This window comes from Grus americana, chromosome 19, assembly GCF_028858705.1.
Source record: "Grus americana isolate bGruAme1 chromosome 19, bGruAme1.mat, whole genome shotgun sequence".
In the NCBI taxonomy this organism is placed as follows: Eukaryota; Metazoa; Chordata; class Aves; order Gruiformes; family Gruidae; genus Grus; species Grus americana.
Window position 1 is genome coordinate 6,712,627 of NC_072870.1, and position 24,433 is coordinate 6,737,059.

General features: G+C 44.5%; 1 long non-coding RNA gene across 1 annotated transcript in view; it reads right to left on the reverse strand.

The window, feature by feature from the left end:
- The window catches only part of LOC129215239 (uncharacterized), a 253,283-nt gene that overhangs the window by 187,281 nt on the left and 41,569 nt on the right, over positions 1-24,433 (reverse strand). The gene's annotated exons all lie outside the window — the stretch shown is intronic.

Here is a 24,433-nt window from a genome sequence, read left to right on the forward strand (position 1 = left end):
AGAAAGGGGTAGTGTTCACCCACCTTTCACCCTCCTCTAATATGCTCTGTCTTCCCAGGCAACTAATTTTGTTCTCTCAGGGGTAAGTCAACATCTTGCTCAGCTATTTTTTCCCCTCCTCAGTGGCCAGGGTGGCCACCTGTATTTGCAGCTAGTTCCCCTGGCAGTCTGAAATTCACTCAATTATCGAATCCTTAGGTCTTGGACTCCGTCGCCTGCTTCTTCAGAGGGAACCCCATTGCTCCTCCCTCAGGGCCTCTGACCTGACACACATTTCTTCTTACTGAAGCTCACTTCATTAACCGAGCGGTACCTAACTCTCACTTTATTGCTTCCGTCTTTGCTTCTTTGGGTTTAAGGTTTTCTAATGCTAAGGGTTTTATCAAAGCAGATAGTCTGCAGCTGATGTTCCTGCTGCAACAAAACGGTCTACTAATTGCCCAGCCATCTGGAATTAAGCTTTCGGTCTCAGACCTGTCCAACAGTGTCTCCGCAGAAGGCAAGTCAGTTCCTTTGTGTCATTGTCTTGACATTGGCCTGCGGTCTGAGATGGGGGGCTCAGTCCTGTCTTCTGTTGATGGAAGAAAGGTAGAAAGGAGACACATCTCATTTGCATGAGTAACCACCCACCATGCCAGGCCAAATATTGTCATTGTTTTCATTAGAAGATTAATTTGTGCTTGGAAAGAAAAGATTACAGTGAGTTGTCTTTACTGCACAGACAGAGGAGGAAGAAAATTACATTCACAGTGTCTTCAGCAATGGATTCACCCTCCCCATATCCCAGTGCTATACCACTAACTCATGGTACTTGGACTCAAACCGGACACTCTGGGATAACAAACAGTCCCAGATGGCTTACTTCTGCAATATAGTTCATGTCAGAAGTCGATGGATTGTTTTCCACTCAGATTTGTCTCCCAAAAGGAAAATTGTTAAAATAGAATATTCTGGGGCATTTTTTTCATTTAAAGAAAAAAATAGGTAATTTATATTAGGAGGAAAAGTCTGGAAGGGCACTAGTTTGTTTTTATGGTTCTACATCCAGGGACACGATCGAGCACCAGTGTTGGGTAAGGCATTATGGCTGCTCGAGCTCCCATCAGTCCTGTAGTGCGGCAGGCACCCACAGCCACCTCCAGGGCCCACCAGCGTGCGGGACTCACTTCGGGGTTCATGTATGCTTCCTTTATGCTGTCAAGCAACTGGGCCATGTACACAGTTAGCAAAACCCCTGTCACCATCACCTACTTCAGAAAGTTAAAATACAGACACATAGAGGAACAGAAATGAGCTTCCTTGTGTTTAGCTCTAACCATCAGGGAGAGCTATCCACATATATTTTTCCTTTGTTTCCCCTATCTTGTCAATACAGAGGCCCAGTATCCACATGTTACCTACAAAGATTTTCCAAACCATAAGCTGATCTCATCCGCTATTACAAAGGTTGTTAAGCCTTTGCTTCTTTTCCTAGTGGGAAAAATAGGTGACCTGTGCATTTATTTTAAGACAGAGATGATTTTTTTTTTGGTAGGGATATCTGGCAAGATCCAAGAGGCACTCCCACCACTCAGGCCAGAAGGTGGAGAAGTTTGCATCAATCTTTTGGTCATGGGGGAGTTCACCATAAATCCCAGCTTATGACATGAGCTACAAGGACTTTCACCCCAAGGCCAGCACTGCATGTGACCCTTAGCCTTAATGTGCATATTAACACATCCTGCATGGCTTTGTAAAAGGCTACTTAGAAGTAAAGGATATTTGAAACTGCTGTACAGCAAGAAACAGACTTTGCTGGTACGTGACTTGCAATGCATTCTAATAATCACATAATTATAGCTACAATCCACTCACCCTGCCAGACAGAAGAGGTGAAATTGTTTAAGAGAATTCTCTCCCTGAGGATCCTCGCAGCTACCATAAGGTGACAACACCAACATGTCTCCCAAAGCCAGCAGAGGAACGTGGGGTACTCAGGAATAGCTGTTTGTGTTCACTAACAACCAACGAATCACCAAGCGCAAGCAAGGGACAAAGGTCCAGGGATGAGACTCTCTCCGATGGCATAGTGCTGTCAAGGGATTACCCTCTGAACTGAGTCCTCAACCTAGACATCTCTTAGGAAAACAGACTGAAAATCAGAGCTTCACATGAGCTTCTAGGAAGTAGATTTATTGCCAGTTGCTTTTCTTGGTCTCATTTTCCTTCTTGTTGTAGTCCCAGTATTGCAAAGAGGAACGTAACCCTTTGCTTTATTGGCAAAGGATGCTTTGTCCTTCTCCCAGTAACTGCAGCAAGCACAAGGAAAGGCAAAGCCCAAACAGACCTGCTGGGCAGCCTCAACCCAAGGCCGGTTTGGGATGTTCAGGAGTCAGATGATGTTTTCCATGAGGGGAGTAATGTCAGTTTGGGGACAGGCAGGATCAAACAGCAGGACACAGGGAGAAGTGACGCATACCCGTATTTTGAGAGTACAAAAAAGAACAGCAAGCTACAGTCTGTATTGGCAGAGCAGACAGACGGACATCTGTAGTGCAGTGTGAAATGGAAAAGCTGAATGTTAACACATGCATCATTTGGACACTTGAGGGGATGGGCGCTTCAGCCTGTCTCATCAGAAGGTTCTTAAAAGCTAAACTCTGCTTTGCATGAATATCAACTATAGACAGGGTGCCTCTATTGCACAGACTCCTCTGGTGCCAAAGGACCATAGCCACTTCTAGGGTCTTCCTGAGTGTTAGATGTGTCCTAGATACCCAAAATGTGAACTCAGACCGCAGCAAGAAGGTCAGGACTGATATGAACTTGAACTTGATTCAAATCCCGTGGGAAGTCAGCCTGGAAAGTAGAGGGAGAGAAAGCTACAGAGCCAATGAACTCCAACTAGCCTGTGTTGCTAAGGAGACACATTACAGCATGCTTTAGTTGGAGTTTCCTAAGTGATGAAGGGCTCTATGCCCAGGAACACCACTTTACTACAGCTCAGCCCAAAGGGGATGAAGACACCAATAACCAAGATCGGGTCATCATCTGGCAGGCTGGAGCAGAATCTCCCGGCCAACTGGACACAACAGAGCAAGCCTTCAGATGGCACCAAACCCAATCACGGACATGAGTTTGTTACAGTCCCTCTGCTAGATGGCTTCAGAACAATATTACATCTTTCTCCGTGCTGAAGGTCATGAGTTCAATCCTCAGCACCTTGGTTATCACACCTGGAGATAGAACAGAGATGATGGTAGGAGAAGGGGTGTAAAAAAGGCAGTATTGGCCAGATGGTGGGGTGGTTTTATGTGACATTTCTACTGGCACAGCAAAGTGTGAATCTGTAAGGCTTCCTCCATCTACTTAGTGGCTATACGCGACTGGTTATTAATGCTGCTGCCAGATCAGCTTCTCAGAGGATTTGCTTATCTCCTGCAGTGGATGCTTTGTGAAAGGCTGACAGCTTTTAGGATTGCTACTGGAGACTTCCAGGAGGAAAATGAAAGGTAGAATCAGGCGAAGCTGTTTCCTTCTTTATACAGCAGCTCCAGTTCTCTGCCATCAGAAGCAAGATGGATTGATGAACAACACCTCCCCCCAGTCCCCATAGTGCCTTGCAGGACAACTCTCCCAGGGGACACATCACACCTATGACCAAAGCCTGCCTCATCTCCTCAGGCTGGAGCCAATATCCTTTTCAGCCATGCTGGCTGAAAGAGAAGCATTGGGGGACAGTGCTTCTGCGTGGAAGAAGTCCACCTTGAGGAAATGTAGCAAAGCTTGTCTCCTGCCTGACCCACAGGGTGCAGTGGGGATCTGGGCTCTCTCAGCTGAACCACCGCTAGGTCACACTGCTGGCCTGCAACAGTGCCTAGTGGCCACGGATAGGAGCTGGACCCCTCACGAAACTGTACAAACAACAAACAGGCAACTCTCCAAGCTGTTAGCTGCCAAACTCAGACTTACGACTCCAAGCGAGAGACTAGAATTTTGTCAGCTTTTCCTGGGCTTAGTTGGGATTAATGCTACACATCACTCCCACTCCACCTCGCCTGGAGCTGATGCTTCAATACACCCAGCACAGAGGCTTTGCCAGCCGAAGGGCATGAAGACTTCATCCCTAAGGGTTCCATCGCTCTCCCACGTGCCTCATAACCACTAACTTGCACAAGCAAAGAGAACTCGGCAAACCCTCAGGCCACAGGTGGCTGCAAGGTGCACTGGAACTTGCCAGCTGCTGGGGCGTGGGGGTTCCCCCATAAATGTCTTTAAAAAATTAGTTTTAATGAGGGAAAGCACACTCAGCATTCACAAATGCCAGTATTTTTGTGTTATCAGTTACTATTTCATCTATTATTTACAGGAAAAGATCTATCTGGGAAAAAAAAGAAGCCCTCTCTTCTGAACTCTTTCCAGGACTGACTCAGCAACTTAATTTTTATGCTGGCTACTTTTTCGCTTCTCTTCTCTTTATTGCTAATTTTTTTAATTTTCCACTTAAAATCCTTATTTGCATGATAGGTCTGTCCAGCCTCAAGCAGATTTTTCTTGTCTTTGACTTTTATCTCATTCTCTCTTCACTTTTTTTTTAATTAAAAAACAGCTTTGAATTAGTTCACGGAAGCATTCCTTTCCCCATCTTCCTTTCCCCCCAGAGAGCTCCTCCCACTGTCATCGTGCCAGACCCTCCTGCCATCTCAGCACATTGCCATCACAAGAGCAAGCCTTCAGCATGGAAAAGTTGATCCAGATTCACCCCTGGAATCTGGATCCTTGGAACCCCAGACCATGCCCCAGGTCTCGTCCCAGAGGGAGTGGTAGTCGTTGTGTGTTTGAGTAAATCCCTTCACATGCAATAAAACGAGCACTTCATGCTTTTAAGGCATTTTCACCTCTGCAGGATTAGACAGAATCAGGCCCTCTATACTTTGCAGAAGGTATTTTAACAGAAGGTATGAGCCTTTCTGTTTCCACTACCCATTTTGCCCTGGCATAGCCCTTTAGATGACTGGGAGAAAAGGAAAGAAATCATTGTCAAGATGGCTCACTTGGTATTTGCTAAGATCCTAATGAGACCCAGTTTCACACCTATTCTGACATGGCCTTAAGCGTTGCTGCAGAGACTGTTTGCAGAAGGGAGAGTGCAAATGCCTCATGAAAACATGTGCAAGCCAAGGTGCCAGTAGCTACAAATCAAACTGGCACAAATCTGGGTAATGCTACTGATTTCAAGTGAGTTGCTCCCTGTTCACATTAGAATGAGTCAGCTCATGATATGACTTTTAAAATTTTCCAGGTAGTTGCAGAAAAATGCTGAAAGAATCTATGTTGCTAATTGCTTGCTTTGCCTAATTCTGGATTGCTGTAAAGACCCCACTGTATCTTGGGGAAAGAGGGAACAAAGAGTTATATTGCTCATTTACCAACTGAAGTATCAGTGGTGTTTCCTTCACTTGTTCCCACTCTTGAAATAGCCACTGTTTAGTAGTAATACCAATACTTTTCAGCTCCATTTAATGCTTAGCAGGGTCATGCTTGCATTGAGGTCAGAAATGACTGCAGTGTGTTGGAGAGGGAGATCCATGTTGGCTTTTATTGTCTGTCATGTGTACCTGTATCATCCCAGCTGCAGCAGCAGAGAAAGCCACACAGACTAAAATTGATCTTGCTTTTCCAAACAGCTCTGTAATCCTCCTGCTGCTGCAGCGAGACTATTACCACTAGAACACAGGAACAGAAAAACATACAAACACAAAGAGTGGTTGGGTCAGCCCAAACATCTGTGTGGCTATCCCTGACAGCGGCCAAAAATAGATAGATACCTGGGAAAAGCACAAGAATTAATAGCAAACATATATAATCTTTCCCCAAATAGTCTCTCAGATTCCAACCCCTGTGTCTCAGGGACATTCAGAGTTGGACAGTGCTTCCATATATTTAGTATGTCTGAGCAGATTTCTCTTCCATTAATCAGTCTAGTGTCCCCTTGATATTGTATAAACCATCCTGCAGCAAGGAGTTCCTCAGGTAAATTCAAGCACCAGCCTCCTCTTGTTTCTTTTGATCCTGCCACCTACAATGGGATGCTTCACCTGGTCTTTCTAGTTCTCCTGCTGGAAGCAGTAGTGCACAACCATCCCTGCCCATCCTCTGCAGGCCTCTCTCAACTCCACAGACCTTTCTCATACACACATGCCATCAGTACTCTTTCACGCAGAGGGGTCACAGCTACCTACTCACCCCTTGCACAAGAGGCTATTATAGACTTCTGATCACTTTTGTCACCCACCTCTGAACCTCTCCCAGTTTTCCTAAATCCTTTACGAAACAGGAAGACTAGAACTGCACAATGCAGGTGGGCTGCCAAAATTAACTCACTTGGCAGTAGTTCCCACACCCCTGCTGTATACTGTGATCGTTTCTAGGGCAGTGCTACAGCTCCCAATGCGTCTTTGCTACAAAAAGAAGGGATGAAAGTGGAAGACATATTTGATCTCTGCCAATTGCTGCTATTCAGGAAAAGGGGCTGGGCAAGATCTTCCTAAGCAAAGGCTGCAAAATCAGTGCCCCAGACACAAAACAACTCCCTGCAATCCTGGGCCGATCCCCAGTCTCCATTATTTTGGGGCAGAAGAGAAGGAGAGAGACAGAAAAGGATTAGCTAAGCTCCACAGAGTAACTGGTGTGATCCAATTAGTGGCCTGTTCCAGGAACATGGCCACAGCTAAGAAGTGAAGCCAATTGAATCCTGTCATTGCTCTCCTTTTATAATAGATGCCAAGTCTGGAGTCCTCAGCACAGCTGTCCATCACTTAGCTCCCCACCGGGCACAACCAAGCGTAAAATCCTGGCTAGGGGAATGGGAAGCACAATCATTCACCAAGGACCACAAGCAGCAAGAAGCAGATGGACAAAACCAAACCTTTCCCCCCATCCCCTTTCCACAGGAGGCAATTGCACACATCCTGACAGGCGGCCATGCAACACCAGCGCAGAGTAGGCACTTCGTTACCCATCTCCTGCATAACCCATTGCCTTCAGCTCCCCACTATCACTGCACCACCTCTGCAGCGCTTTCTGGAAAGCTGGTGTTTGGCCAAATGCAAAAGCTCTCAGAAGAGAATCAGCCACATGGCATTATCAGCTGACATCCGCAGTCTTATCTAGTCCCTTTGGAAAGCTCCTCAACTCAGGGCAACCTCCACCTTTTTAATTTCTAAAAGCCTGATGCTAAGTAATTGTTTCATATCTCCGCAGCATTTGCTCCCCTTTATCTTGGAATCCCTGCTGTAATTCATTGACAGAGCCGTCTTTTCTTTTTCTCTATTCCACCGTGTATGTACTTGAAAATGCTTTCATTGTAGGCAGAGATACTTGCTGCTAATTGATGCTTATTATTCCTTTTAAGCCTGTAATTGCTTTTTCTTGTCTAAATTTACTTCTCCCCCCCCCCAACTCCTCCTAAAATTGCTTTGGTTTTCTCTTCTAATCAGCCCAAATCCTGGTGTTCGAAAGATTATTTGAACGTGTGCCAAAGGTTTTGCTGTTGCTTTGACATGCTGGCTTTTCACATCTGTGGAGTTTACTTCAACTTCTTGAATATTTACAGGCAAATCGAGTGGCCTGCAACTGGTAATCTCCCACCCGTCTTAATGAGGGCAGATTTTAGGTGTCAGCTTCCATGCAGACTTTTGATTAGAAGTCTACAAAGGGTCCTTAGATTATCTCATTTATCTCTTACACAACATAGGATTTCTGAGTCAATTCTCTCAGTGGATAATGAAACAAATGGAACAAGTGGAACAAAATGCAATTTTGGCTGTAACTGAAAGAGCACCTGTTCTTTCTGATGATCTCTGTTATTTCTTCCAGGTTATTTCTTCAGGCCTTTACTGGACTGACTCAAAGGAGTTTCCAGCCCATCACTCCCTGAAGGACCGTACTCCCCCTCACTGAGACCTTCCCAGAGCCCTCCTCTGCATTCTTACCATCACAGAACCACAGTCTTATTTGGGCACTAAATCCCCACAGGGAAGAAATCTAGTCAGACAGGCAACAAGCCGTGGACTTTGCCATCTCAGATTTTTGTTGCTTTTGGCAGCTGATCCAAGGCACCATGCAAAATGAATGTAAACCCCTGCCAGCTGGAATTCACCTCCACTGGGGAAGGCCTGTCATATTGGCTTTGCTCAGCACCAGGCAGCAAGGACTCACTTGTACCTGGGATACATTGCCCTGCGGTCACAAGGCAATACCTGACTTCTAGCTGTGTTGCTGGGAACTTGAGAGTTCTTCTCACTTCCCAGCTGCATCCTGTCCCATGATGTCCAGAAAGGCCGAGTGGCCTCAGGAGGCAGTGGTTGTAACGCCAGCTCTAGTACTGACCATTTGTGACATTTTTAGGAAGCATCTGTGCCTTTGTTTTCTCTTCCCCTTCTGTTCAGCTATGACTACTCCACCTATGCTTGTGCTGATTTACTTCTTTAAAGTTTTACAAAGCCTGTAGAGGTCTCCAGCTTCATTCCTTAGCATAGTTGTCATGCTGTATCTACCTGATATTTAGGGCTGACCTCAGCAGTTGCTTTGAGCCACACAAGCTGTTCTTCCCGGCACTTTCAATTCCCTGCAGCCAGTACAAGAGCTGTCCAGATTGCCTGGTCTGGACATGAAGCAGAGCTTCCCTAGCAATGAGTTTCTGCTCTTTGTCTGGGCTTGCCTCCAGCAATTGAAGTAAGAGGAGGGGATGCAGACAGGCCAGAAGAAACAGTGGAGCTGATGAGCACAGGAAATCTTCCCACTGGGTTTATAGAAATGAGTAAGCTCTAAACATCTCTCATCAGGAAGCGGGGACGTGGCTGAACTCAGACCCATTCAGCAACACCCCCAGACGCAGCAGAGGACAAAGTTTGCTATCAGAATGGCTTCTGGGAGTGCGTTAAATACTTCCACCCTGGAAACATCATCCATCATCTAGCTTATGTCTACATTGCAATCTGATAGCCAGTACAGCACAGTCCACCCAGGTGTCCATGGGAGAGAAGCAGGGGTAACCATGGACTCATGAAGTACCTAGTGAGCAGCTGAATCTATGCTATTTTAGACACTCAGCCACGAGCAAAGACATCACATAAATATCCCTTGCATCTCAAAGTACCAAGACAGAACATGAAGGAACAAGAACAATTACTATCATACAGGAGCATTTACTGTTGGGAGTTTGCTGCATTTCATTTTAAACAAGTTTCTTTTGCAGCTCTAGTGACCTGAGGAGCCAGGAATATGAACATTAACAAAAGAAACAAATAAATAACGCATTCCAATTACAGCTTTAATAAGATGCAATGTGCTAGAAGTCCATGCGGATACAACAGTAATTTCTAATTAAAATCATGCAATTAATTATTAACCTAAAAAAGTTTTAGTATTATTCCAGCGTGTTCAAATCAGAGCGTGCTCTCAGAGTGAATTCAGGATTATGATTGCTAATGCTTGGGGTGTTCTTATGTTTGTTTCTAATCTTATCAAGGGAAAAGGTAATTTTTCAGCCAGCAAAACTGTGCAGCTGATGGGAGGCCATTAGGAGCTGTTCTGGTGGCTACATCATCCTCACCCTTTTTAAAGAGGTAAGTCTAGCCTCTGTTTTCTGCAAGATACCTTCTTTAATCTCTCTCAGATACCTTTGTGAGCTGCAGTCAACAGATCAAAGTACCTGCTACTGGAGGAAGCCCATTCAGTCGGAAGCATCCATTGACTGTATCAGAAGACAGAGTCCAAGTGTTGCTTGGGGACACGAGCTCTTCTACACAAGAAAGCGTAACCGGTGAGATTATTAAGTTCAGCCTACACCAACCACAACTGGGAGCCCATGAGAAAAGCATAGCAAGAGAGAATGCTAAGGGCATCCTGGGTATGTTGTGCATCTCTAAGAGGTTGTTTCAGGAATTAGTCAGGAAATTTGGGGCCACTCACCACTGGAGTGAACTGGGCCCACATCCAGTGTGATTCATGCCACATGAGAACTTGCAACCTATCAGCTGCCTTTTCATGGAACAGAATAATGCCACCAAATTTAAACCAACTCGAATCCAGTAAAATACAGACACTAGAGTTAAGGAAGAGGATTGGTCATGTAATCAGCAAATAAATCTGTGATTTGGACACTTCCATGAAGCCCTACTCTTTCATGAAGCCCAACAGTAATTAGGATATTTGCCCTTGGAGCACGAAGCTGACAGCAGACAGTCAAGTAGATTCTTCTGACATGTATAAAATGTGTGCAAAAAATTAAAAACTAGTGGCTCTGGGCTGCTAGAATAGAAAGCACCCTCAGGAGAGGCCTCAGGCAGTGAAAGTTTTCAGACATCAAGAGCTTCACATTTTTTGCAGGGGGGCAGATTCAGCCCTCATGGAAATGTGCAATTTCAAACTAACAGACAGCATAGCCTGATGGATCAAAGATTGGATTGAGGCTTAGGAAACCAAAGCTGATTTTTCAGCTCTCCCAAGTAATCTGGCTTCTCTCTGTGCTTTTGCTTCAACCTCAATGGAACAATAGTCTCCCTCCCTATGCACAAAGTACAGCACCTGGCAGCTTGGTCCTACCATAACGCAGAGGATATTAATAGAGGAGCTGCACTTCTGTATTTAGCTCCCTATTTTGGATGAAGATGAAAATGAGCTGAACTGTGAATCTAGCTAACAATGGCCAAAAGCTCCCCGGGTGGAACACAGAGTGATGACAATCCTCAAAAAGCCTGGAGAGATCTCCTGCCAGCTGAATGGCTTTTCTGCAAGAAAAAGGACAGCTTTAGGGGAGAGGGAAAAAAAAAAAAAGAAAAAAAAAAGAAAAAAAAAAAGAGAGAAGCCTAAACAAGAAGGAAGGCTGGGAGTAAAGAAGCTGGAGAAATAGCTGAGGGAGTCTTTCTTCCCCTCCCCATATAGCCTGCTACAGACCAGCACACAGGCCACTCAACAGCAACACCCAAACCAACCACTGCAGCTGCTTGTCTGGGCAAGGTTAGTTGGCATCTTAATACTTGGAAACTACTGAGAAGCCTGTCAGCACTCCAGATAGTGAGAAAAGTGGAGAGAAAGGAGGAGATGGGTACTCAACATGTCCTTTATCAATTATAGTTGAAGTTCATCCTGCATCTCCATCTTTGGGGGCAAGTGGTCACACAATCTGGAGAACCCTTGGAAATGCCTTATGGTGAGTGTGTCTGAGCTTATGAGGCATAAATCAGCACTTCCCAGCATTTCCCAAGTCCCTGAACTTTTTTCCATGCCACATGGAGCCCTAGGAGGCCCGGGGAGGATTGTGCCTTTTTTTCAGCCTCTTTCTCCAGTGAAGACCTCCAACATAAATGGATTGCGCCATCTTCTTCACAGATTTAGCTGCTTTTCAGCTGTACTGTGTGCATACATTGTATATGTAGTACAGGATGTGTTTGGCACTTCTTTGGGATAGAAAGTTTTTATAGACTTAAGAAGGCAAGTTTGAGTCCTGCTACCGATAATGGCTCTTGTATACACGTCTACTTGTTAACTTTCCTCTGAGTCAATCTATGCAGGGCACAAAAAGTTATTTCCACACTCACTGGAAATATATACACTTCAAGAAGTAGAATTACATGAGAAAATTTCCCTTTTGGGTATTTAAGAGAGTTTAGAAACTTCCCAAATAACCAGCACTGCAGCACAGAATTTTGCAGCATCTCTAATGCATTTCCCTCTCCACCCCAGTCCTTTTCATTATGACCCATTTTCTTGCTTTTTTCTTCTCTTATTCCAAGTCAAAGCATTTCGACACCCTGCCCTTTGTGAACATTGTGTGTCAGAAGATCTACAAGGATGGCAAATCGCGTTTTCTTCTGTCTAATCTACGCAGGCAGCTGGACCACTTTCATCCATAATTGGGCGCCTCTGGGATAGTGTCACAGTTACAGCGTTACCAGTGGGTAGGTACCACTATCATGCGGCAACCCAGCAGAACTAGTAGGTGCATGCAACGTATGATAGAGGAGCTGACCTAGACCTCAGTGTACATACACCTAAAAATAGGAAGGGATTAATCTGCAGGAGTTCAATTTAGTACTAGAGGCGGCCAAAAAAAAAAAAGAAAAATCACTTTGAAGCCAGCAAGCAAAAGTCAGGCTCCATCAAAGAAGATGGACAGAAACTGCAGGAGAGCAAAGTTAGATTTACACCAGAAGACAGCTGGTATCAGAGTCTGTGCCACAGTAATGGGTGTTTACAGCAGGGCTACCTTTGGCTTGGAAATGGCACTTAAATGGCAACTAGTTTGTTTTGCTTGTTTGTTTTAAACCTGTATATAATCACCTTCACCTCTGCTGCCTGCCATTCTAATGTGGCAAATGAGACAAATCCAGTTGTTTCAGCTTGTAAAAAGAGAAAACATAAAGCAAATCACACACTGGCTTAAATAAATACTTCTCTTAGATGCCTCAGATCTACTCTTTTTTAAGACTGTTTTCATATTTCAAAAACAAGGTTCCTCCTCCCCATCATCTCTTGCCACGTGTGGCAACTACTCAAAAGCATGAGGGGAAAAAAGCAGCTTTGTTTAACACAAAACAAACAAGCATTTGCGGTTGCCAGTTCTTTTTGTACAAACCAAGGTCTGTGTGGGATTTCGGAGGGAAGGGGGGGTTTATGAGGTAGGCAGGCGCTCAAAGCAGCACTAACATGTTCTGACACCCTTGCTTCTGTCTCCCATATGACAGTCTTGTTTTACACCGAGATTTAAACCATGCAGGCCTTCCCCCACATGAAGGGACACAAGCGTGCATGGCTTTTCAAAGAGCCCTGGGGTCCTGCATAGAGGCAGCTCACCACAACCAGGTCATTTGGGATTTACCACCTTGATCGAGGCAGGATAGGCTTGGTGGAAAGCAGTCCACATGTGCTGTGAGGGTGATGCAAACCAGGAGAGGTGAGCTCTGTGGGGGGATCACCACTTGGGGGATGAACCAAGGAGAAAAGGATGGGAAGAAAGTGGGGAAGGGCAGATTTCCACATTGCCTTTCACCCCTGATATCTCCTCATCCTTCTTATTTTTGCTCCTGAATAGGACTGAATGGCTTTGAAGGAAGCAGAAAGTGATCACAACCCCCATGCATTAGAGCCAGAGGAATACATAAGTCCAGGATAAGTTCATTATAACAATCAATATCACACAGCAGAGCTTCTTATTGCAAGTGCATAGGTACATGAAATAGAAGCCTTTCTTCATACCTGCGGGCTTCACCATCCAAACAATCCCTCTTTTTCTGAGTACAGTGTTCTTAAGACGGTTTAAACCCTTGTTATTTGTTATGCACCATTATAATCCCCTTCTTTAATTCTGCATTATTGGCAGGGATTTGAAGTCTGAACACGCAGCACAGACTTCGACGCCTTGCTGAGACATATTGCTACTTATTAAGTAAAGAGTGCAGAGCAGCTGGGCCCAGACCTGCTTGTGAGGAGCCCAGTCTGGTGTCTGGGACAGGAGATGGAGAGCTGGGACCACACGTGGTCCAAAGGAGCAGCAGCCCCACGTGGCTGGAGTCAGCCCTTTCCATGGCACCATGGTGTCACCGCTCCTGGGAGATAGTGTGGGCCCTGCTCTTCAAAAAAATCCTGTTCGGTTATTTTTGAAGATAAGGAATTCTTCCTAAGGAGAGAAAGACAAGTCCCAGGAAGAAAATTGTTATTCTTTATTAAAAAAATAAAAGAACTTGGCTAAAGGCAAGCAAAATTTAGCAGTAAAAAAAGTAAAAGCAGCCTGTGATATTCTAAAAATGTAGAGACAGATGTGGAAGGACAGGATTTCTTCAACAAGGATATTTTTACAGTGTAATCTGTGAGGCCCTTGAACACAAGAGCCTGTTCCCTCTCCCTGTTCACCCAACACTGGAGCAAAAACCACTGAAAAGTTGCCCCACTGTTGGGGCAAAGGAGGAAAAGATAGGGCAGTTTCTCAATGTAGCAATGAATGCAAGGAAACTGAAGGAAGGGAACAGAGATCTAGTCTGCGCTCAGCGCACCACAGCCCCTTGCACAGCCCAAAGCACTGATAATTTTAAAAGAAGTAGATCCAGAGGTGGCTACTAAACCAAGTAAGGAAGGTGCAAGCTCTCAGAGGAGACGAGGGGAGAAATTGTAGCCAAGCTTCAGTTGCTTCCAGCGGCTGGGCAAGCCCTGGGGTAAAAGTGGGACTGATACCACGGAGAAGCCTGCTGCAGCCCCCCTCTGCAGAAGGTAGCGTTAAAACCTGCAGAGAAACCTGGCTGGGCCACAGCGCTGACCCACGTGGAGGGCATGCAGAGATGCGCTGCAGGGACTGCTCGCCAGGATTCTTCAGCTGATTTGCTTTTGTTTTGCAGATAAAGGAACAGGCATTGAGGAAAGGTTTTCAAAGGCCAAATGCTTGGAGCCCAAGCTCCTTCCCTGGCCTGCAAAACTATTAATTTAATTCCATTTATTGAAGAGTGCCGCCAGAGCCCCAGCTGCTGAGCATGACTGGGAAGACGTGCGTGCAGGGAGAGCTGTGCCCATCGCAAACTTCTACAGAGAAACAACAGAGACAGCAGTCTTAGGGGAAGAAGAAAGGGGCCTGAAGTACCTCCAAGGGGCTTTCTTGAGCTCCCCCTACTTTGTGTGCTCAGTAGCAGGTCTCAGGTGATTTTGAGCAAGATCCATCTTTGTGATGGCCAATGAATTGCACGTCCCTGCTGGCTCCAACTGTAGAGATAATCAAAGAGAGGAGAGTGGGGGAGAAAGGGCTGCAGGTTACCTGTCCCCCTGCCATTACAGCACTGCCGTGTTCAGCACATGGGTGCTCGGGACTATAATAATGAAGCAGCAAATGGTCAACCAGCTCCACTCAGCCAGCAGCTGCACCTGGGTTTGGCTGCCAGCATTTATACGCACTCAGGGTTCAGGGGGTCTCAGCAGGAAGAAGATACTGGCAATGGATGTGCAGTGAGGTCACCCAATCAACCAACCCCCCCACCTCCTCCCACCCCCCAAAAAAAGAAAGAAATTAGCAAAAAAGACACAATCACTGTCAAAATAGCTGTTACGGCCAGAAGACAGGCACTAAACTACTAAACTCATAGTAAGATTCTGGACAAGGAATTTGCACCTGGAAACCATGCAGGAAATCTGTGCTACGGAACAAGGCTGGAGCTCTCTTACAGCAGTGCAGTGTCTGTGCCTCACTGCTGAGCCTGAAGCGGGGAAGGAAGGACAAATGCAAAAGGCATCTTTGTGCATTCCTTTCCATCCTTATTTGATTTGGAAACTTGTCAAAGCCATTAAAGGATAAACAGCAACACTGAGTCTACCTGTGCAATCAGATAGGTACCTGCCAGAGTTAAGAAAACAATACGTTGCTTCATTTTATTAGTTACTTTTTTTCTTTTAATGAAAGCAAAATTTCAACACACACAAGCCCAAAGTTTCCTTTGCAAACAAATGAAATGCTGGGCTCTTTGCGTCTTCAGAGACTTGTGTGCACAATTAGACTCACGCTGTTGACAAAGATGTTGGAATAGGAGTTTCCTAAAGAAGCTGCACATACTGTCTTTGATTTTGCATTTATGATCTATGCTCAAATTACCTATATGCTTTGTTAGAAAGAACTCAACCAACATGCCACTGATCGTTTCTTGTTACCCCAATACAGTGATATGAGTGGATCTGACTTTGTAATCTCAGCACTGTTAATACCAATTAAAACCAAATTATTACATATTTATATCAACCCTGGCAGCAGAGTCTCCCTTGTCCTTCAGCATTAGCAAGTGAAGCTCTGAAGCAGCTGATGCCCAGAAAAGCAGACGATGTCCCTGGAGAATGGAAAGCAAACCAGCCCCCTGAGAAGGGAGGTGAGAATTGCTCCTGAAGGCAGTGCTGTTTCGGGGTGGGCAGTGTCTGAACTTCTGCAGTGCCTGTTGCTCACTCCTCTCCCACGATGCTTTATCCTTTGGATGCAATCATCACTGTAACACACCAGTATCACGCACAGCGGATTACAGTAATTAAAAAGCCTGCTGCACTTTGCTGGAGTAGGTAGCAAGGCACAGAGATGCTGTCACATGCAATTCGGTCTACAGTGAAGTGATTGCTGTCTACAAAACTAATACAACAAGATGAAAGGTGCTTTGTACGGACTGGGGATTATCTCCTACTACCCAAATCCAGCACAATTTGTTCAAATCCCCAGACCTTTGCTTCTTAGCATATCCTGGGCTATTTACATTATGTTTAGGAAAAGAAAATGTGCTTGGGAAAGCCAAATAAAATCCAAACTCTACTATTATTCCAAGACCAGGTTAAAAACACGAGGAGTTTTATGGTAGTATCAGTGTGCCTTGGCCTTGATCACAGCCCTGTTGTGCTAGGTGCTACAAAATGTGGAGTAAGAAATCCCTTGCCTCAATAACATAGATGTCTCTTAGATCTTCTAATCCTCTCTTTGAAGAGACATGATGCAGCTTGACTGGAAGCCCTATGATTTAAAGTCCTGCAGAGGGGTCTAGCCAGCGAGAGTAAAGGAAAGGCCCAAATAGCTCCTATAAAGTATTTTATTACTGAGGAAATACTGCTAAATTGTTTTGTTGAAGTGGTTTAAAATATTTCAAGTTTACAAAAGAAAAACAATTTTCAAAGAGTAAAACTGTTGGGAAATGATTTAATTATTATTTTTCCAATATGAAAGAGTCCAGTGAAACATCCAGTCAAATAGATTCCTACAGAAAAGGGTAATTTTTGCAGAACCGTCATTATTCTCCATTGACAAATTGAACATTCCTTGAGAAGTCACTATCTCTTGTCAATTTTTTCACCAATGAGATAAGAAAAGTCAGAGCTAACTGAAAGGTAAGAACTGTCTTTCCAAAAGACTTACCCTTTCTTCCACTGAAATTTTGATTTTAAAAGATTTTACACATTTCAAAGCTGGGAGCAGTTCTAATAACTTTTCCCCTACTCAATTTTGTTAAGTAGATAATTCTTCAAGCCAGTGATTCTTATGGTCTATGTACGGACTTTAACACAATAGAATCCCCATTTCCAACAGTGAATTAATGTTCTGGAAGTAATTAGAAAAAGTCTTGTGTTTTTAAAATCCTGATTTAGGATTGTATGGTGCTAGGAATGTTTGAACTCCATCAAGAACAAACTCTGCATCTTATTCTCAAAAAAGCCCAACAGAAGTTTTGTCCAACCCAAGGTCAATGACTCTCTTAGTACCAAAAAAAAAAGATTACAAGCCACCCAATGATACAGCTAACACAATCCAAACAGCCTTAATTCTGTCCAAGGGTACTGTTAGCTCCCTACTTTCTGCAGCTGTGGAGAAAGAAATTAAATGCAAAATGCAAAGATCTCCTGTTTCACATTTATCTCCATCACAAGCATGAGACCCACGCAGGACATTGCTCTTTCCATCTTCTACCCACCCCATGCCTCTGGCTTCCCCCCTCAGAGAGGGTCTTGCATCAATCAAACCACAACCTGTGCTCCCAGGTGGAAATGGAAGGCCCTGTGGTCAGGGTGGGACAACAGCCAGCCTTCAAGAGGCTTTTATTTACCCAGGTCCTGGTAAGTGGCTGTTGCCTCAGGTTGGAGAGGCGCTTAGGGTACACATGAGCAAGACAGATGACGGAGAACCAAGCACTGCCTGCTCTGAGAGGAATGGGAGATGAAGGGATTACTTTGTCTCCCAGTTCCCGGTTGTTGTCAGCTCAGTTTTGGTGGGGGCAGAGAGAAGGTCGTTCAGAGACCATTAGATGGTGGTTTTGCTCATTTCCAGCGCTGCTGGCAGGCTTCCCAGCGGGCAGCACTCAGAGGCAGCCACACCATCAGAAGCCAGAAGAAAGCGTAGTTCAAAACCAAGGAAAAGGGCAGGGAAATTTAGTAGAAATGAAGAGGTCTGAGGAGGTGCAACATTATTAACTCCTGTTGTGCCCACTCCAGACAGAAGAGTCTTTGACATACGATCTCTGGGCACCTCACTTGGTTGACTTGACAAATGGCTCTCTCTGATTCTTAGAGGGAAAGAAAAATAATAAAAAACCCCTACCCTTGGGTCATGCTACCCATCCAACTTATAGAAATCATTTATCATTTATCTGATAGCTTAAGCATATCTGCATAATAAGTTACATGCAACTAGAGAAGCTCTCTATATTTTCACAAATCCTTAGCAATGCATTTTTTAATAGAAAACATCAATCCCAAGTAGCCTGAAGGAACAATCCCTCTTTAATCATCCACCACACTGAGGACTAATTTTAGACAAAGGCTCAATGCTCCAAGTCACTTATACCATGTAATAATGCAGATGATTCCTAAATTCACAGGGAAAGGTTCAACCGCCTTTTCAAAGTTGGATTGCAGATCCTGCGTTAATTACTACGGGAAATTACATCTACAGTAATACTCAGCAAGGCTTTACAATAAATGCTGTCTGATCTATTCCTGCTCAGCCTTGAACTCTTTGTGGAATATTTGTAAATGTAATGGGTACTTCATTTTCACCACTGCTCCTGAATAATTCATATAGTGGAAGATCCTTGCATGGTTCCGTGAATCAAGAGTCTTGGGGTATTTTGTTCGCTATAGTTAATGGATTAAAACAGTTTTTTTCAGCTATGAAACCAGGTAATTTATAACCACAAAAAGAAGCATGGTTCATACATCACTGGCTCAATCTAGAAACACATCTGTGAGTATGGATAGCAGAACTTAACAACTAACAATTTTTAAATCATCCTATGTTGTCCGAAAAGCCAAAGAAGTTGCAAAATGAAATGCTGAAGAACTGCCTTGGATCAGTCAAAATATTTGATTTCCTTTTTATTCAGGCATTCAATTCAGACTCAACCTTTTTTTTCCCACAAAACAGTATATTTTGAAACATCATTTTGAAAAGAGAAAAAGAAATAAATCAAAACTCCTTTCCATTCAGAAAATGTCATAAGTAGGAGCTCCAGCACTTTCAAGATATTCCTCCCCAGCTCCCTTCCAAGCAGAATTGTCAAAATCAGTAAGATTTCCTGAGCAATTTCTGTTTCATCAAAATGACATTTTTCAAGACAAAACTGTTGTGACAAAAAAAAAATCAAAACCAAAACTCAACAAACCTGAACATCTCTGATCCAATTGTCTTTGACAAAAAAAGATGTCTCAAAGATGCAAAACCTTTCTTTGGGTGAGTCCCAGAACATCGGTATGACACATCCAGGTTGAGCATGTAAGTTCCTCTTAGGTAACCACAAAAGAGAAATGAAAACAACCAGAACCCCAGAGGCCAGAGATACCTTCAGATATGTTCAGAGCCAAGCAGAGACTTTCTTAGACTGCAGTTCTTACACCAACTTCACCATTTAAACTGAGGAAATTCCAGGTTCCAGCCTTAAAGCGTGGGGAGAAGAATATTGACACTTTGTCAGCGTCCCTCTCTGGAGTTGGGCACTGACCTCTCTGTTCTGCACCCGTGCAGAATTTGGTGTTACAGCTCCTTCCATGGGTGTTGGTGCAATTTGCACTTAAATCTCTGGGTTCCCGTCTGCTCTCATGCCGTTAGTTTTACCCGTCACCAGGCACTACCTCTCAGTTCCCACCTGATCACTTCAACTAGAAGTGAGGAGTGCCCAGCCAAGTAAACACGTGGATTGTCTCTATCAAATGAAGTTAATTCATCAGAGGAAAATTCAGAGCTGTCACACATTGTTGGAGCTTTTAAAAGATATATTTCCAAAGCTTTGTTGTGAGGCACCACCTCCATTTTCTAAATGTCAGTAACAAATCTGCTCAATTCACATGTTAAAAATGACTCCTCATACCCCTCTGCCAAGAGAAAATGCCCATGAACTCGCTTGGGAAGATCAAATAATTTTCTCTTTAGCTCAGTCATCTTCACCAGCCATAAAAAGATTCCCCGGGCCATGTCAGACACCTCCGCAACCCCTTTCCTGTAAAAGGATTGCATAGCTGTAGCTCAAGGCATAGGCACAAAGTCAATCTGGATATGTAGACAGCTCTCCTTTGGAGGAAAGTTCATAATTCTGTTGATTCACAAAGCAGAGAAGACTGCCATGCTCTCCCACAGCAGAGCTGATTCTGCAGGGATAACGATGGTAAAAATAGTGAAAACTGCCTCTAATTTTTTCCTCCAGCAAAGCGAATGTGACTCAGATGCTCACTGTTTGGTTTCAGAGGAAGAAAGGTTCATTTCTACAGAGTCACTCTGCTGACCTTCATCTCTCCAACAGCGTGATCTGGGTTTGGGTTTTTAAAGTGATGCTGTGTGTGCTGGGGCAGGACGGATGCTCGACCGCTGAATCCCAGAGCAAGGAGGGAGATCTGAAATGGCACATTGCAACAAAGGGCCTGTGAAGCAAAAAGGTGCTGCAGAGAACAAGTTTTCCATGTTGAGCAGAAGAGGTCACCAGTATCGCAGGTACCTGTGATGGAGCAGAACAGCTACCTGTTTCCCAAATTCACAGGGTTGGGTTTATCCTTTTAACCAAATTTCAAGCCCTTATCTTTGCCAGAAAAAATGTCTTTTTTTGTCCCACACAGATTTGCAGAGTTCAGGGGCAGAGAAGGCCTAATATGGTGTCAAACCTCATTCCTTTATATCACAGACACTACATTTTTCTTACTAAGCCCTGCAACAAACCCTCCCCTGAACTGGTGCTGCACGTCCTTAACCCACAGCAGCCAGCCTAAGTAACCTTTGTGTGAACAGCTGTCTTCCTACCAGAGGAAAATTTCCTTGCAAATCCCAAAGCCTGTGGAAAAATCACCAGATTTTGCCAGTGATAAACAGGATAACGCCTGCCCAGCAGAAACAAGAAACTTGCCAAAACGGATAGCTCTAGGAAATGGAGCACTCTGCTCCAATTTAATTAAAAAGGTATTTGGGAAAATTATAAGTGCATCACAGAGCTCAGTACTATCTGGGGTAGACATGGAGCTTTGCACGCTTTAAAAAGCAATTAAGACAAGACAATAATCACCATTAGCCTAGGGGCAAAAACATGAAAAAGAAAACCCACAAGCCATTTTCAGCCCTCAGGCAAGAAAAATGGAGGGAATGCCACCTCCAGCCCTGTGGTCAGCATGGCTACCAGAGCATCCTCCCCTTTGAAGCCCAGGCCGAGTCTGTGTCCTCCAAAGCAGAGCTGTTCAATGCACAGGAACGCGAACAAGGACTGGCTTTTTCTGATCAAGCTCAGCCCTGCTCTGCTCTTTGTGGGCGGCTCAGTTCAATGTGAGACAGGACTATGATTTATTTACACGGTTTTGAAATTCTGGGGCCTAAAATGACTGAATGCAGAGAACAGGTTGCATGAAACAAGCAGGCAAGCAGCAGGGTATCGTTCCTCTGCCAGGCTCATTGGATGTCTCCAATTCCCTGATCCATCTACCAGGAAGGGATGCTCATGAAGACAGATATGTCAGCCCTGTCTCAGAGGGGCCAAAGAGGACTTCTGTGTGGCTCCAGTCCAGAAACAGGAATCGATCTTCACAGCTGATACTGCTTCAGCCAGCAGGGACACAAGCAACATGGGGTGCACCGTGCTGATTGCCCCCTTTGCCCAAGAGCTGTTTAGCAGGTAGAGGGAAGATAGTATTTTTGTTTCCTTTCATTCTTTCCTGCTTTCCCCTCACACCATTTCACTTTTGCTGCTCTTTTTCCTCCAGGCAGGAACATCAAAGCAACCAAAAAAATTGTCAGACCAGTCTAGAAAGAGAGATTTCCCATGGGATCTGCCCCAGTTCCCCATCACTCACCCATCCAGCCCTGCACACCAGTCCACATCCTGGGTGTTCACTTCAAAGAGGAGGCCACTGGGCCAGTTCAGGCCCTAGGGAAGCACCCTTCTGCTCACAAAAAAGGAAGAAAAGATCCTTCAGCTGGTGGGGGAGTCTACCCCACTCCAACTGTTTGCATCAAAACTACTTTGGTTGCTGGAGCTGTGCTCCCAAACTGTATGGACAGGAAAGTCTTTTAAACAGAGATGACAGTACAGCATGAGATCGCAGACCAGGAGACAGAAAGGGAAACTGAGGCACAGCCATGGGCACAACCCACCCAGACTTACCTAGCAAACCAGTGGCAAAAGGAACAGCGACATCCAATATCCTACATTAATTTCAGCAGTATTTTTACAACAGTCACTCTGCTTGGCTGGAAAGAAATTAAAACAGTGGTGGTTCAGGTTATCATCACGTTCTGCTGCCATATTTTGCTAACAACTTAAACCAGCCCTTGCAGGGCTGGCAGGCAGAAGAGAAGGAAAACGTCTTCCTCCTGTCTCAAGGAAAAAGACAAGCTCGAGGTGGAACCAGAGCATTAATCTGCTATACTGAGATGCCAGGGTCATTGCTTGACTCTTTTTTGCAGGCAAAAGTGCACTCCTCTGTCTTTTATTTTGATCATCATTTATGCTTTCAGCTTAGTATTTGGTTGTCTAGAACACAAATATTACCAAATAGTGTCCACTTATAATAAAGTGAATTTTGGCTTTGGGTTAAATACCCTGAGCAGCCTAAAGCAGACTGTAAGATGGCCCCTCCAAATGTCTGCACAATGAGATTGCAGCTAAAGAAAACACACCAGGGCCAGATGTGAGAATCTGAAGTGCTGGAATTAGCACCTGTAGGTAGTTCTGGCTGAACATCCACATCTGCTTTCATCATGAACAAGAAATTGAAAATCTCTGAATAGAAATGCCAAGAATTCACTTTGGAAGCATGCAGTTCCTAATTTCTGCTAATTATCAAAAAAGTAGAGACATAAATAAAAATATGGTAAATGTGTTGTTTCCTTATTGCAATGTAAAGGAAAAATTACAAGTATCTCACTCAAATCAAAATAAAGGCATTTGTTTTGACACATTCCAGTTTAAAATGATGCTGGAAGAGACATGTTTCCATTCAATGTTTTGATTTTGACAAAAATGTTTTCCAAAAAAAAAAAAAGTTTTCCTACAGTTTTTTCTGCCAGCTCCCAGAGGGATCAGTCAAAGCTTCCTGAAGCTCAGTCATTAGCAAGCTGTCACAAAGCTGAGACCCTAAAATGCATTTGACACATCAGATCACAGTTCTATCAGACCTGGCAAGTTTGCCAGTGCTGGATCTTCACATCTAACTCTTGGATCAGACTCCTTTAGGATTCGCTCTCTTTTCTGTCAGAGCAAGAGAAGGGAAATTAGCCTAGTTCACCCACCCCCACCCCCCCCCAGCCAAAACCATGGGTTCATTTGCTGTGCAGAAAGAGGAATTTATGGAGGATCTCATGCCATTCCCACTGTATGCAGATACTCAAGCCTTCAAGGTGAGGGGAGAGCAGCAGCATCCAAGACTTCAAAAGAAGAGCAGAAGAAATAATGATGCTTATAAAGAGACAGGCTCTTGGGGATCTAGTGGGCACACCGCACTAAAAGGGCCTCTGCCTGATAATGTCACATCCTGAAGATCCCATGTAAAAGCTGTAGAGTGCAAAACATACTGGTCTTGGCAGACCAAAGGGTTGGAGTTGACCCATCTGGCAGTTGACCTTGCTTTTCCTACAGAGCTGAGTTATTTTCAGATTGGCTGCTTAGATCACAAACCTCTCCGGCTGTTCTCTCTTTGAGTATCAAGATAATGACTTTCTGGGAAAAAGATTGTTCCTGCTCCAGTAAGCAAACTCAAGGTCTCCATAACATGACCCCCACGCTCAGTTTTCTTGTTGTAGTTGAAACAAACATATGTTCCAGGAGCACTGATGCAAGTCTAAGTCCAGGTGGTCATACAGAGCTGTTGGTGTAGGCAGATGTCCCCATTTATATCCAGGTGGTTTTAGGGCATGGCTTGTTTGCCTTTTTCAGACAGGTAATCCCATCAGTGCTTTGTGTGGATTTCTTGCTGCTCTTGTGGCTGTGATTTGCCTCTATCTACCCCAGAACAGCATGCACCACCTCCTGGCTTTTCTTTTGCTTCCCTGAGGGACACTGGGACTCTTCCAAATGGCAGTGCTCCCACAGAGATTGCCATGATGTGCAAAAGGGAGAGCTTTCCAATTGCTGTGAAGTGGCCCAACTCCCATGGCACATCTGCTGTGCTTAGGAGCACTGTGAGTCCAGCTGGATCCCAAGTGCAATCTTATTGTTACCACTATGATCCTCCAGAAAAAGAGATCAGGTTCTCCTCAGATAGGAAGTATCAGAAGGGCCATAGTGTCCTTCCTGTACCAGGGACATCAGACTAAGTGCTCAGAGCTCCAGCTCCTTGCACTGACCTTGCCCTCAATGAACTGGAAAAATCTTGGCTTTTTAGAGTGTAGGCTTCTGCATCCTCTCTGGGAACATCTCACTTTCTTGTGTCCCACACTCAACTGAGACTGAAGTTATATTAATACATAAAAGTGTCTCATCCCAGATCT